Genomic DNA, 12,217 nt, shown 5'->3' on the forward strand with positions numbered 1-12,217 from the left:
TTTTCCTCCTCCTACAAATAAGCCTTTGACCCCTAACCACCTTTTCATAAGGACTGAGAAGTCATTGATACTACTGTTATGCTATAATCCTCATCATACCCCTGTCCTTGTGTTTGTCCCTATTAAGCTTCGATTCCATCTCATGTTTCTCACTATGCTATTGTATTAACTTGGTGACAGTCCAATGCCTGGTGACATCCAACTTTCCATCTAATCTATGTTTGCTCCAAGGCAGCAGACACATTGCAGAAAAGCACATAATCATGCTGATTGGTCTCACTTCAAATGTGAACTCTGCATGAGACTGGATGCAAGCCAAGTGGGCCCTCGCTGCTATCTGGTAATCATGCTAGTCGGCCAGCTCTTTTTCCACTCTCCAAGCTGAAAACTAAATGCCTTCGTATGTCCCCTATGAATGGCATGAGCCTCTGTTTTCCTTCTGACTCTGAAATTCACACTGGCTCCTCATCAGGACTCTAATCTTTGCTCTAAAATGAAGTTTTCTAACACTCCATCCATCTCCTTTCAAGTGGAAGAGTGGCCCAAGAGAGAGCAGGAGACACAGGGACAAAAAACAAGGAAGACTAGAAACAAACTTAATTGAACAACACAGACTTCAGTTTTCCCATAAAATCATGAAGGTAGGGGTGGTATAGAACAGCAGTAAATTCCCTTTATTTTATAAATTCCTAAGACTTCAAAGTGGGGGTTTATTTAGAGCATCTTCAAAGCTTCCAAAACTATCTGGACTCATGCTTCCTTTGAATTTCATCAGCAATTCCTTAGGCCCAGCAGCAAGGAGGTCCCAACTCAGACTAATCCAGTTGCTCATTAACCACAACATCTACAACAACTGATTGCTCAAGGGCCCTGTTTCCATTCAGCACTGATTTATGTAGAGAAAGTGATCCAACCTCTGGAATCCTCCCAATCATAGGCAATTTGTTATCCACAAGGGTACTCCTCAGAACACAGAATTCTAGACTGTTCATGTAAGCCAGAATAACAGGAATTACTTTCCTAATTTCACAAGATTGGCTAGAGAACAGCAGTAATACGTGGATGGCTTGCTTTGATGACATGGCAAGAATTTATATAAACTCAGGCCAAGTATTTTATGAGACATAATGCACAATTCTATTGTAGCTGCCATACTAGGAACCAATGATTCTTCTCTTCTTCAGTCTTGGTGTGTCAATACCTCACACCAAGACTATGGTCATCTCAGACTTTGATATGAATCCAAAGTTGAGTAGGCTAGGCTAAGGCATGAGATTCAGAGGATGGCAGGGAGGGAAGAATTGGAGCCTCATTTTATTCCCTCTCTGGATGGAAGCAGAGTATATCTGAGGCAGAAAGTGTTCAGACTATTTAGGATGTTCAGGTTGTAGTAAACATGTCAAAATGAGCTCAGAATCAAATCAGAAGCTAATACAGACTTTTGGGTATGATAATACTTCTCACTAGAAGTTAAACAGATGAGTCTCACATCTAAAAAAGCATATAGCACTTCAGTAGGTTGGTGTTTCAAAGGTCAACAGAAAGACCCATATGGGGTGTACTTGTGTGTGAGCATGATTACACACATAAGCACACAGGCCTTCATGCCTTAAAACATCAAAGTGCATTTGCATCCTCAGATCCATCTGCTCTAACAACAGTAAACAGTCTATAGAAGCTTAAAACGTATGGATACAGGGTTTATTTGACTTAAAGGCAAAACATTTGCCCAGAGTTTTCCATACTTGATGAAAACGTTTCAGCATCCCCCTCATTGTTCTTGTCAGCATTTACTTCAGATGGCAGGGGTCCACCATGATTATTACTGCAGGTGAAGTCATAGGAGAAGCTCTTACTTAAATTTTTCCAGAATCAAATTGCCTTTCTGTTCATGTGTTATTCTCTTTACCTGGATATTTTGCTTATTTGCTTGTGAAAAGATATGCTTACATATCCTTATGAAAAGATATCCTTATATAGTGAAAAAATATCCTTCTGAAAATTCTGGCACTGATTTTGGTTAGGGTTTTTCTGGAGAGTCAGTTGCATCTAAGGGAGAGCAGCCATGGAAGAAAGTATGGTAATGGTGCAAATTTCATCTGCCAAAGTCCTTCTTCAACAGCAAGGAAACTCATAAGTCTTGCTAAGCTCAAAGTATTAGTTGGGTGGGTAAATGAGGACAGCCATTTGGGGAAATGAACACTACAACCTTGAAAAAGGAGGGTAAGAATTTCCTTCTCTTGTCCTCACTTTATATTGACATCTTCTTTCACTACTATTGCTTGTGACTCTATGTTCCAGCCAAATTTCTTCTACAATGCCTAAATAAACTAATAAACTACTAAAACTAAATAAACTACTTTGGATTCATATCAAAGTCTGAGATGACCATAGTGTTGGTGTGAGGTGTTGGCACTCCAAGACTGAAGCAAAGAAGAATCATTGGGTCCTAGAAGAGGTAGGTAGCAATTTTATTAGATTAGGATAGTTGGGCCTAGGGAGATGATATTATGACAGTTGTCAGCCATGCCTAGGCGAACATGACAATATGGCAGCTACAATAGAGTAAGGTCAAATCAAGGTCACACAGTAGGCCTTCACAGTCCTAACCATTTATTTTAAGGTAACCTCAAAAGATAGATGACTAAATAAACTAATCTCTAAGTGTATATTTCAAACCTGTAAGATTTGTGTGAAGGGAATTCAGGAAGACAAGGCAGTCTCAGTCTTCTCTAGAGTACCCCATACCCCTCAAAGATGAAAGTATCACTTTTAAGACAAATTTTCATCTTATATATTAAAATTGACTTAAACAATCTTTTGGGAAATGTTAGATTCTTGAAAAGCAGCATGTAACAGGAAAATAACTACTAGAAATTATAAGTGGTATAAAAAACAGACCATTTCAAAATCACTTTGTTAATCACTATTAAGAGAGAAAGAATAAACCAATACCCCCTTCTTCCACTTACTCATTCATGCATTCATTCATTCATTTGTTGGTTTAAATGGAAAGAAATCCCACTGGTATTGAATTAACAACTGGATAGATTTTAATAAATTGAGCAGACAGGCCAAAAGTTTGAAAATTATTGTGTTAGATGTCAGGGAAATAATAGCAAGAGTAAGTGGAATGTAATAGAGTACAGAGTTGACTATTTAAGGAAAGAACTATCTCCTGACTCCCTCTTAAACAAAACCAAAGAGATCTACGTCAATTTGACCTTGTTTGGTTAGATAATTTTTCAACTCAACTAAGGTATCCAAATTGTAGTTAGAGGGCAAAATGAACAGATCAGCCATGGAGTGTAAAGCCTATAAATTCCTGTCTTATATAAATAATGGTATATTGTATCCAATATGCCATTGTATACACAGCCCACTCTTGACCCAGATATAAATGCATGCATTTTGATACACTTCCAGAGTTGTGACAAAATCCAAAATTGATACCAAAGCAATCATTCCCCATATTGGAGGGATGATGAAAGAGCCTTCCAAAGGGGAAGAATGGCTGAAATATGCTACAGACATCTTTGAGAGCATTATAAATTACAACCCTATGTGAATCTTATAACATTTATTTGTTCTTTAATAGGCTTCTGGAAAAGGGCTGGATATCCAAGGGAACTATTACTTTTTTTTTAATTTTTCTTACATCATTGTTCATTTTTAAACAATATTTGTTTCTCCACCGCACTCAGGTGTAGTCCCCATAGAATTTCCTTCACCAATATACCTGTGCATCAACACCACAGTCAAGGGGACTATTTCTTGCACAAGGTTAGGGTAATAAGTTAATAATGCTCCATGACAGCACAGATTCTGTTTCCTCTTTTTCCTGCTAAATATATAATAATATATATGTGGAGGTGCTTGATGGTAATGTTCTCCATTTGTGTTGGTTTTCAGGTGGGCATAATAGAGCCTCCCATTTGGATATTAACATAGTCTCCTGACTGGTCTTTTGAGTGTTATTCTTCTTTTTTAAAAGATTTAATTTTATTTACTTATGCATGCAATAACTGGGATATAGGTCAGAGGTGCTGGGGGTGAGAAGATTCACCAGAGACCAGGTGGGGGTCAGGATAGGCAGAAATACTGAAATACACTACTGAGGGTAGCAGCAGACAAGACAAGAGAGGTCTGCTGCCCCATGTGGGTTAGATTGAACTCATGCCACAGTGGCTGGAGATAGCTTGGTAATGCTGAGACTTTAACCCCTGTGCCACAAGAGAGGCCCCCTCTTTGCTGTTATGCTTACTCACCACCCTGTTCCTAATCTCTAACCAACACTGGCACAATTTTTCTCAAAGTAAACACTCCTAGGAATCTTTCTGGACCAGCCTCTCTGAACACTCCTGCAACTACCACACTCCAGCCACTACTGTTTTCAATCCCAGCCTCAACTTTGCTGTGACCTGCCCATCAGTCTCCTCTAATTGGAATATCCTTCTTAATCCATGCAGATGGCCCTTTTGTTCATTCAAATCTCAACTAGAAGTATTTCAAGAAAAATAGGAAGGACAATAGCAACCAACACTTTGACAGCACTTAGCATATGTCTAGCGTCTTTCTAACTCAGTCTGTCATTCCAATTTATTTAATAACAAACTTTCAGGTAGATCCTATTGATATTGATATCTGCCCCTTTTTACCCCCTTTCAGTAAAGAAATGAAGTCACAAAGAGGCTAAGAAAATTGCACAAGATCAGACAGTAGTAATAGAAACAAATTTGATCCTATATGAAAAGTCCATTATTTTAACCATTTTATTACCCTGTCTCTCATAAAATATCACAGTATTTTAATTTTCTTCATAGACCTAAACTACCTGATACTTTTCATGTCTATTTGTTTAGAATATATCTATTCATTTGCTTTTACAATGTGTCCCCTTTTTCTAAAATGTAAGTTCTCTTAGGTGGATATGCATTTCTATTTTGTGCACAGCAGTAGATCTAGCATTGAGAGTAGTTCCTGGCATGTAGGAAGCACCCACCAACATTGGCTGAAGAACTAATCAGCAACCTAACATGTGTCTGCCTATCTGATTATCAGCACAGACTTCCAAGGTGGTGAATTGGATTGTCCACTGATCTCAGGGGGTTGGAGTCCTTAACCATTGCTTTTTGTAGAAGTGATCAAACTTCTTGAGTCATCCAGACCTGGCTGAGGAGAGGTTGATTTATACATCATGATAACAAAAGATTAATTGTCCATTGAGTGTCCTGTCAGCCAGAAAGTACATTCACCACCTATTAGACAAGCCTTCATGAGAAAGTAAATTAAGCTCAAAAGGTTGTTCTGCAAATGCAAAATCAAAGCAAAGGGAATTCAAAGACTGCAAATATTTTAATCAAGCAATGGCAGCTGCCCAAATCACAAATACCAGCAAATTTTACCAATAGACCAGGATTTCCAGCCAACAGAAACTCTTATGTCTTGATGAGAACTACATACCCTCACTCCCCAACTCCAGAAACCTTTTATTCTCCAGATGACCTTCACTCACTTTTGCATTTATCTTTTCTAATCCCTTCAGTTTCTGAGAAGAAACCCATTTCCAGGAGGCACCCACCTCCAGTTTGTGCAGATCCTCACAGTGGATCCTTTCTGGTGACCCTGTTATAGTAATTCAATTTGGAGTTTCAAGATATACTCTAATAGTCTCAGACCAGTTGATCTATTGGCTATTTGAGGATCAGGTTTCCACATCTGATCTAATTATTTATGTAGGGATCAGAGCCTGGAGGAAAACAAGCTGCTGTACAAAAGACTCAGCAAAGGCTTTGGGGAATAGAGGTGGTTTGTCATGGGGAAGAAGAAGCAAAAGCTACCCTACTGAAGGCACATCTAGTTACACCTACCTTCTTCTGAGATTGCCCACTCCATTGTCCCTAGCCTTCTGCTTTCTATAATAACTATGTTGAGAGTAGCAGTAGAGCATAGTGAACAAGAGGACCTACTGTGAAGTGACAGTGTTGGTGTGAATTCCAAACTCAGAATTTACTATATTAACTCCACTCTGTCTCAATTTCTTCATAGTTGTTGTACCTACTTCATTAAGAGTAGTCGTGAGTATTCATGACATGATACTTATGAAGTTATTAGCAAAGTGTCTGACATATTCTATACAGTGTAATGTAAAACACTAGGCATTGATAATAATAATTACTATTTAACCAGTGACAAAGGCTTGGGGTATATACAGTAATATGAATAATTCCAAGTACACTGAAATATTTAATAGTAGTATAAAAATTTTCCTCTCTTTTGAAATAAAAACTAATTCTAAACTGGCTGTAATAGATAAGAAAACATTGAAATATGACCAAAACAGAATCTCCTTGTAAATCTGAGTCCTAAGCAGTGGTGGCCAAGTACATTGCTAGAACACCAAGTGCCCGGGCCATCGCTTTCCAAGGTTAATTATGAAACCCACAGGAATAAATGAAAATAAAAGTTCCATAATCAAATAAGATTAGGAAACAATGTCTATCTCTTTTGGAAAGCCACAGCGCATACCAGTATATTAAGGTCAGCAAAGGAATTTTTCAGTAAACATTTGTCAGTCCTAGTTGATAGTCAGGACACTTCCTATACATGCTTTTTTGTTTGTTTGTTTGATTGATTTTTAATGTTCATTACTTCAGAAAGTAATGCTCTGGAGGGCACATTTTTTTTTTAAAGATTTATTTTATTTATAAAAGAGCCGGGGTATAGGCCAGATGTGTGGGAGGGTGAGAGGATTCACCAGAGACAGAGCAGGGAACAGAACAAGCAGACTGATGAAATACACTGCTGAGGGGAGCAGCGGGCATGACAGGAGGGGTCTGCTGCACCATGTGGGATCCTCGCTGACCGGCTGGGATCGAACCCACACTGCAATGGCTGCAGACAGCTTCATAGCGCCATCAGGGAGGCCCGTGGAGGTCATGTTTTATAAATCCTCCAAAGGCAGAGATTGAAAGGTAAATGGTTCCCTCTCCCTTTCCTCTTTGAAATACATACACAACTCCCCCCACCATACACACACACACAGATCACTTGACAAATGCAATGACATCTGACTCTTAAATCTTTCCCTCCACCACAAGGTTATCCACTGTAGCAAGCAGAATAAAGACTGTGCCCTGGAAAACTTTTCATGCAAGTCCCAGGGCCTTGAGCAAGTTACAATCCCTGACAGAGGAAATATCACTGAAGTGATTAAGTAGGACTTTGAGTTGGGGAGATTGTCCTGGATTATCTAGGTAGGCCCAACATAATCACATGAATCCTCAAAAGTGAAGAACTCTTACTGCCTGGGATATACAAACAAGAAAGAAGAGTGCCCCATGAGAAGGACTTAGCCTGCCTTTAATACTTTGAAGGCAGAGGAAGGGGACCAGGAGCCAAGGAACACAGAAGCTTTGAGAAGCTAGAAATGGCCCGATGCATACAGTCAACCAGGAACACAACCACTTACATGCACCAAGCACAGGAGCTGAATTCTGCCAAAACATGAACAATATATCAATACATGAACAAAGAAATAGATCCTCCTCAAGAACATACAGAAAGAAACAAAACTGATAATACCTAAATTTTATCCTAGTGAGACCATTATGAAATGTCCAACTTACAGAAATGCAAGGTAATAAAGCCTTGTTTTAAGCATCTAAGTGTGTGATAACTTTTTCCAGGAGCAACAGAACATGAGTACAATCACCATCATTGCAAATAACATTTTTGGTTTCCTAATGTGTGCCAGGTTCATCTCTACATACATAGCATGTGTGTGAAATAATCCATGAATCAACCCACTCATCCTCACAACTATCCTGAGAGGGAGATGCTATTATTACCTCTAGCTGTGGAGTGAAAACTGAGGCAGAGAGAAGTTAGGAAACTTGTCCAGTGGCTAAGCCAGAATTCAAACCCAGGCCATGTGTATCCAGACTCTGGACTCTGATTCACGAATCTCACTGTCTCAGTGAGGATAATATTCTAGGGATTAAATAATAGTCTAGGTGTTTTCAGACTCCTCCATTCAAATTAATTGATAAATATCTAATTTATTTTCACATTTAATTTAGACTGCACATTTTTCTACTGCTTTTCAGATGATGCAAATTTCAAGGCCAAGTTGAACATGAATTGTACTAATTTTATTAGGCTAATTTCAATTTTACACACAAGCAAATTTATGCATCCAATTAGTCGTAAACCTAGGTCTTACAAGAAATATTCTCCACACTCTTAAAAGCTTCATCCATCACTGGGAAAATACTGAACATCTGAGTCTTCTATTTATATACTACTTCCCTATCATTTACTCAGAGAACTCATTTATGTGCTTAGTATTGTGGGTAAGCAGCAGAAATAAACAATAAAATGTGTAAGACAGAGCCTTGTCCCTAGTATATGTAAAAGCCAAAAAAAAAAAAAAATGAAGGTGACTCCAATAGGGGGTTTAAACACTCAGAAGGCCCCATTATACTGCATGCCTGGAGAAACCAGTTGAAAGATTAAACCAAACGTGTCACTAGGAAAAAAATATTTAAAAAAGAAGATAAGGCATGCATATCAGAATACATTTTACTGAAATTCTCAAATTGCAAAAATCCTCCTACTTTCTCACCAGGAATGAGGATATTTGAATATGCCATAGTTTATAATTCAACTTTTAAGAAGTCAATCCATTTATTAAAATCTGTCCTACATCCCTTTTCTCAAGTTTTGAAGTAAAACATATGCTCTATGAGTAAGAATTATAAGGTTGAAAATACACACCCAGAGAGAGACACAAAGCATTAATATACATATGCACATTGCCCTCTTCACATGATTAAGCTCTTCTGGCCCCCAAATACACACACCCAGGAAAATATGATCCATACTTTATTACATACATACAATTATCCATAGCAAACTATGGATCCTTCCAAATACCTAGGATGTCAAGTCCCATATTCCCCTTTCATGTTGACCCTTTGTAATCCAAGAAATAACCCTGAATAAACCTCTGGATAAATACTGGCTAGGCAAAGCATGAAGAATAAGGGTACCACAGATCTCCACTAAGTTCTCCTTACTCCCCCCAACAACATCTCCCTGAGCCAGCAGGAAACCTCTCTGCAGTTCTTACAGCTTCTCATTCCTGAGCATCACCAGTGTGTTTATCTCCTCCAGTCTTCACCACAGTTTTCCTGAACTGGAGTTCCAATTTATCATCCAGTTAGGAGTCAGAGTCCCTCTTCACAAAGAGCATAGGAGGAAATGAAAACAGTCACCCTGTGTCCCCAAAATGATCAGGTAAATGCATGTTTTGTTTTCTGAAAGAGTAAGGAAATTTATGATAAAGAAATTCAAAGAAAAATGAACATTTTTTAATACTAAAAAAGGACACTGGAAGACTTCAAACCCTCATAAGACAGGGTTCCTAATGAGAATGCTTATTTGATTCCTATTCTAGCTTCTCTTCAAGTTCACAGCACCCCCCACCCCCACATTCAGCTCTTATTCTGAAACTGTACCTTCATGTACTTGGCTGAGGAATAGAAACAATGAAAAGAATAGGGTGAGGAGTCTTAGCAGCAATACGAAATGTGAAATTTATGTTTGAGGTTTTGTGGTATAATTCTTTATAGCTTAGTCTAATAAAAAAGTGACATACTAGGAAACACATTTTTGCATTTAATAAACCTATAAATAAAAAGGAAATTATATCACCTATGAAAAAAAAAAGTCAAATGCCAAAATCTGTAGCCTAGTAGAATACTCCAGCAACCACAACTAGACATGCTGCCTCTCAGGTGGGGCTTGTTTGCCCTCCTTGGAACTGTAATGCTCTTCCTCTGGAGTCCTTTTTTGAGACCTCCTTCTAATCCTTCTTTCTTTTTAGGACCTTCTATTGGTTTATGTGAAAGCCAACTCTAATCCAAATATATATTTCTCTGTTCAAGGCAGCTGGTTGATTTATAAAATGAAGCCTTATAAAATCCTGAACAGCATCTTAATGGAGGAGTAGCCCTTAGCTCCATTTGGCATCACGAGACCAGAGGTGTCTCTCACATTTTCCATTTAGTTTTTCTCCTGATTCCTGAAGCATTTTCATAAATTGCCTTATGTGGTTGATTGCACACTTGTATTATTTCCCAGTAACTCTCTTACTAGATTACAATGCCTTGGGCTATTTATTTTGAAGCGAGCCCTAGAAAAGGAAACACTAATTTAAAGATTATGAATATTTTCCACCTCTTTTTGAATTAAAGATTAATTTTTAGACTCACAGAAGTATTATGGAAGTAGTACAGAGAGTTCAAATGGTGATGCAGCATTTCCTAAAGATAACACATTGTATAACCATGGTGCAACTGCTAAAACTAAGATGTTCACATTGGCATATTACACAAACCAAACTATAGACTTCCTTTGGGTTTCACCAACTTTGTCATTAATTTTGTGTTTCCGCACCAGGCTCTAACCCAGGTTCCTCAATGCAACCTGTCATCATGTGTCCTTAGTCTCTTCCAATCTGTGATGGTTCCTTGTCTTTCAGAATCTTGGAATTTCTGAAGAGTACCTGGCAATGATTTTGAAAATGTGCTCTTACTTTGGGTTTGTCTTAGGTTCCTTTATAATTAGATTAAAACTATGCATTATTGGGGACTCCTCTGGTGGCACAAGAGATTGAGTGCAACATTGTGAAGCTGTCCGCAACTTCTGCAGCACCAGTCCTATCCGGCCGGCCGGTGAGGGTACCACATGGCACAGCAGACATCTCCTGTTGCACCCGGTGCTCCCCTCAGCAGTGTATTTCCTCAGTTTGCCTGTTCTGTTTCCCCTCTGTCTCTGCTGTCTCTGGTGAATCCTCTCACCCTCCTGCGAATCTGGCCTGTACCCCTGTTCTTGTGTAAATAAATAAATAAATCTTAAAAAAAAAACAAACTGTGCATTATTGGACAGAATACCACCAGGGTGAAGTGTCTCTCTCACAGTATCTTTTCTAAATGTGCATGAAATGAATGTATATCTCATTCTGCTGATATCCAACTGGTCACTTGGTAAAAGTAATGTCTCTATATTTTTCCAATGTAAAGCTATTATATTTTCCCTTACAATAAATATTTGCTTTGTGGAAAATACTTGGAAATGAAGCAAATATACTCTTTATGACTAATTTTTTCAACTAACCTTATCATCCATTTGTGTATTGTATCTGCTGCAATAATCATACTGGTGTTCCAGTGCAGATTTTCTACTTCCTGCATTCCTTCCGATTTATTGGAATTAATAAGTTGGACTTCCACAAGGAAGCATTGTCCATTCTCCACCATTAGTTTATTCATGCAGTTTTTTTTTTCTGCATCAATACATATTTATATCTGTTTTGGATTTTAATCTAATATTATTTTTATATTGTTGTGCAAATTACTCTTTGAATATTAGGCTCTGCTTTTGTGCCCTTTCAACATATCTACAGCATATTCATGCTACTGTTCAAGTACTCCCTTACTTTTGGACTCTGAGATTCTCCAGAATTTTTATTTAATTTCTGAGTTGTAGTTACATTTATAGGCATACCACAGTTTGTTTATCCCTGAACCAATTTGAGTGCCACATAACCTATCAACATTCATACCTAGGCTTTGAACAAAAGTTTTTAATCTGGAGCTTATTAATTCTTCCTTTTGTGGATCATGCTTTCAGTATTGTATCTAAAGACTCCCTAATTTTATTGTATCTAAAATCACCAAGGGCATGCACACCTTCTAGTATTTCATTTTATTAGTCTTCTGGTTAATGTTTTGCATTTATGTCCATGATTCATTATATCTGCATTAAGATGAGAAGTATAAGCCAAGTTCATGTTTTTGTGAACAAAGATTTATTTGTCTTAGCACCATTTTTTAAAAGACTTCCTTCTCTGTTTAATAGACTTGACAATTTTCCCAAAAATCAATTGACTACATTTGTGGGGATTGATTTGTGGGCTCCATATCCTATTTCAATGACTTAAATATCTATCCATTCACCAATATCACACACTTTTAATTAATGGTCTCTATAGTAAGTCTTAAAATCAAATACTTTTTTGAAGGTTTCAAGTGGACTTTATTTTTTCAATTATGCCACAACTTAATGAGCATATAGAACTTTTATTTGGCATCAATTATGTGTGTTTTTAAACAATTCAATGTTATACCAGCTGGGATGGTTATTGATCTTT

The sequence above is a fragment of the Talpa europaea genome (genome assembly GCF_964194135.1).
Source record: "Talpa europaea genome assembly, chromosome: 12".
In the NCBI taxonomy this organism is placed as follows: Eukaryota; Metazoa; Chordata; class Mammalia; order Eulipotyphla; family Talpidae; genus Talpa; species Talpa europaea.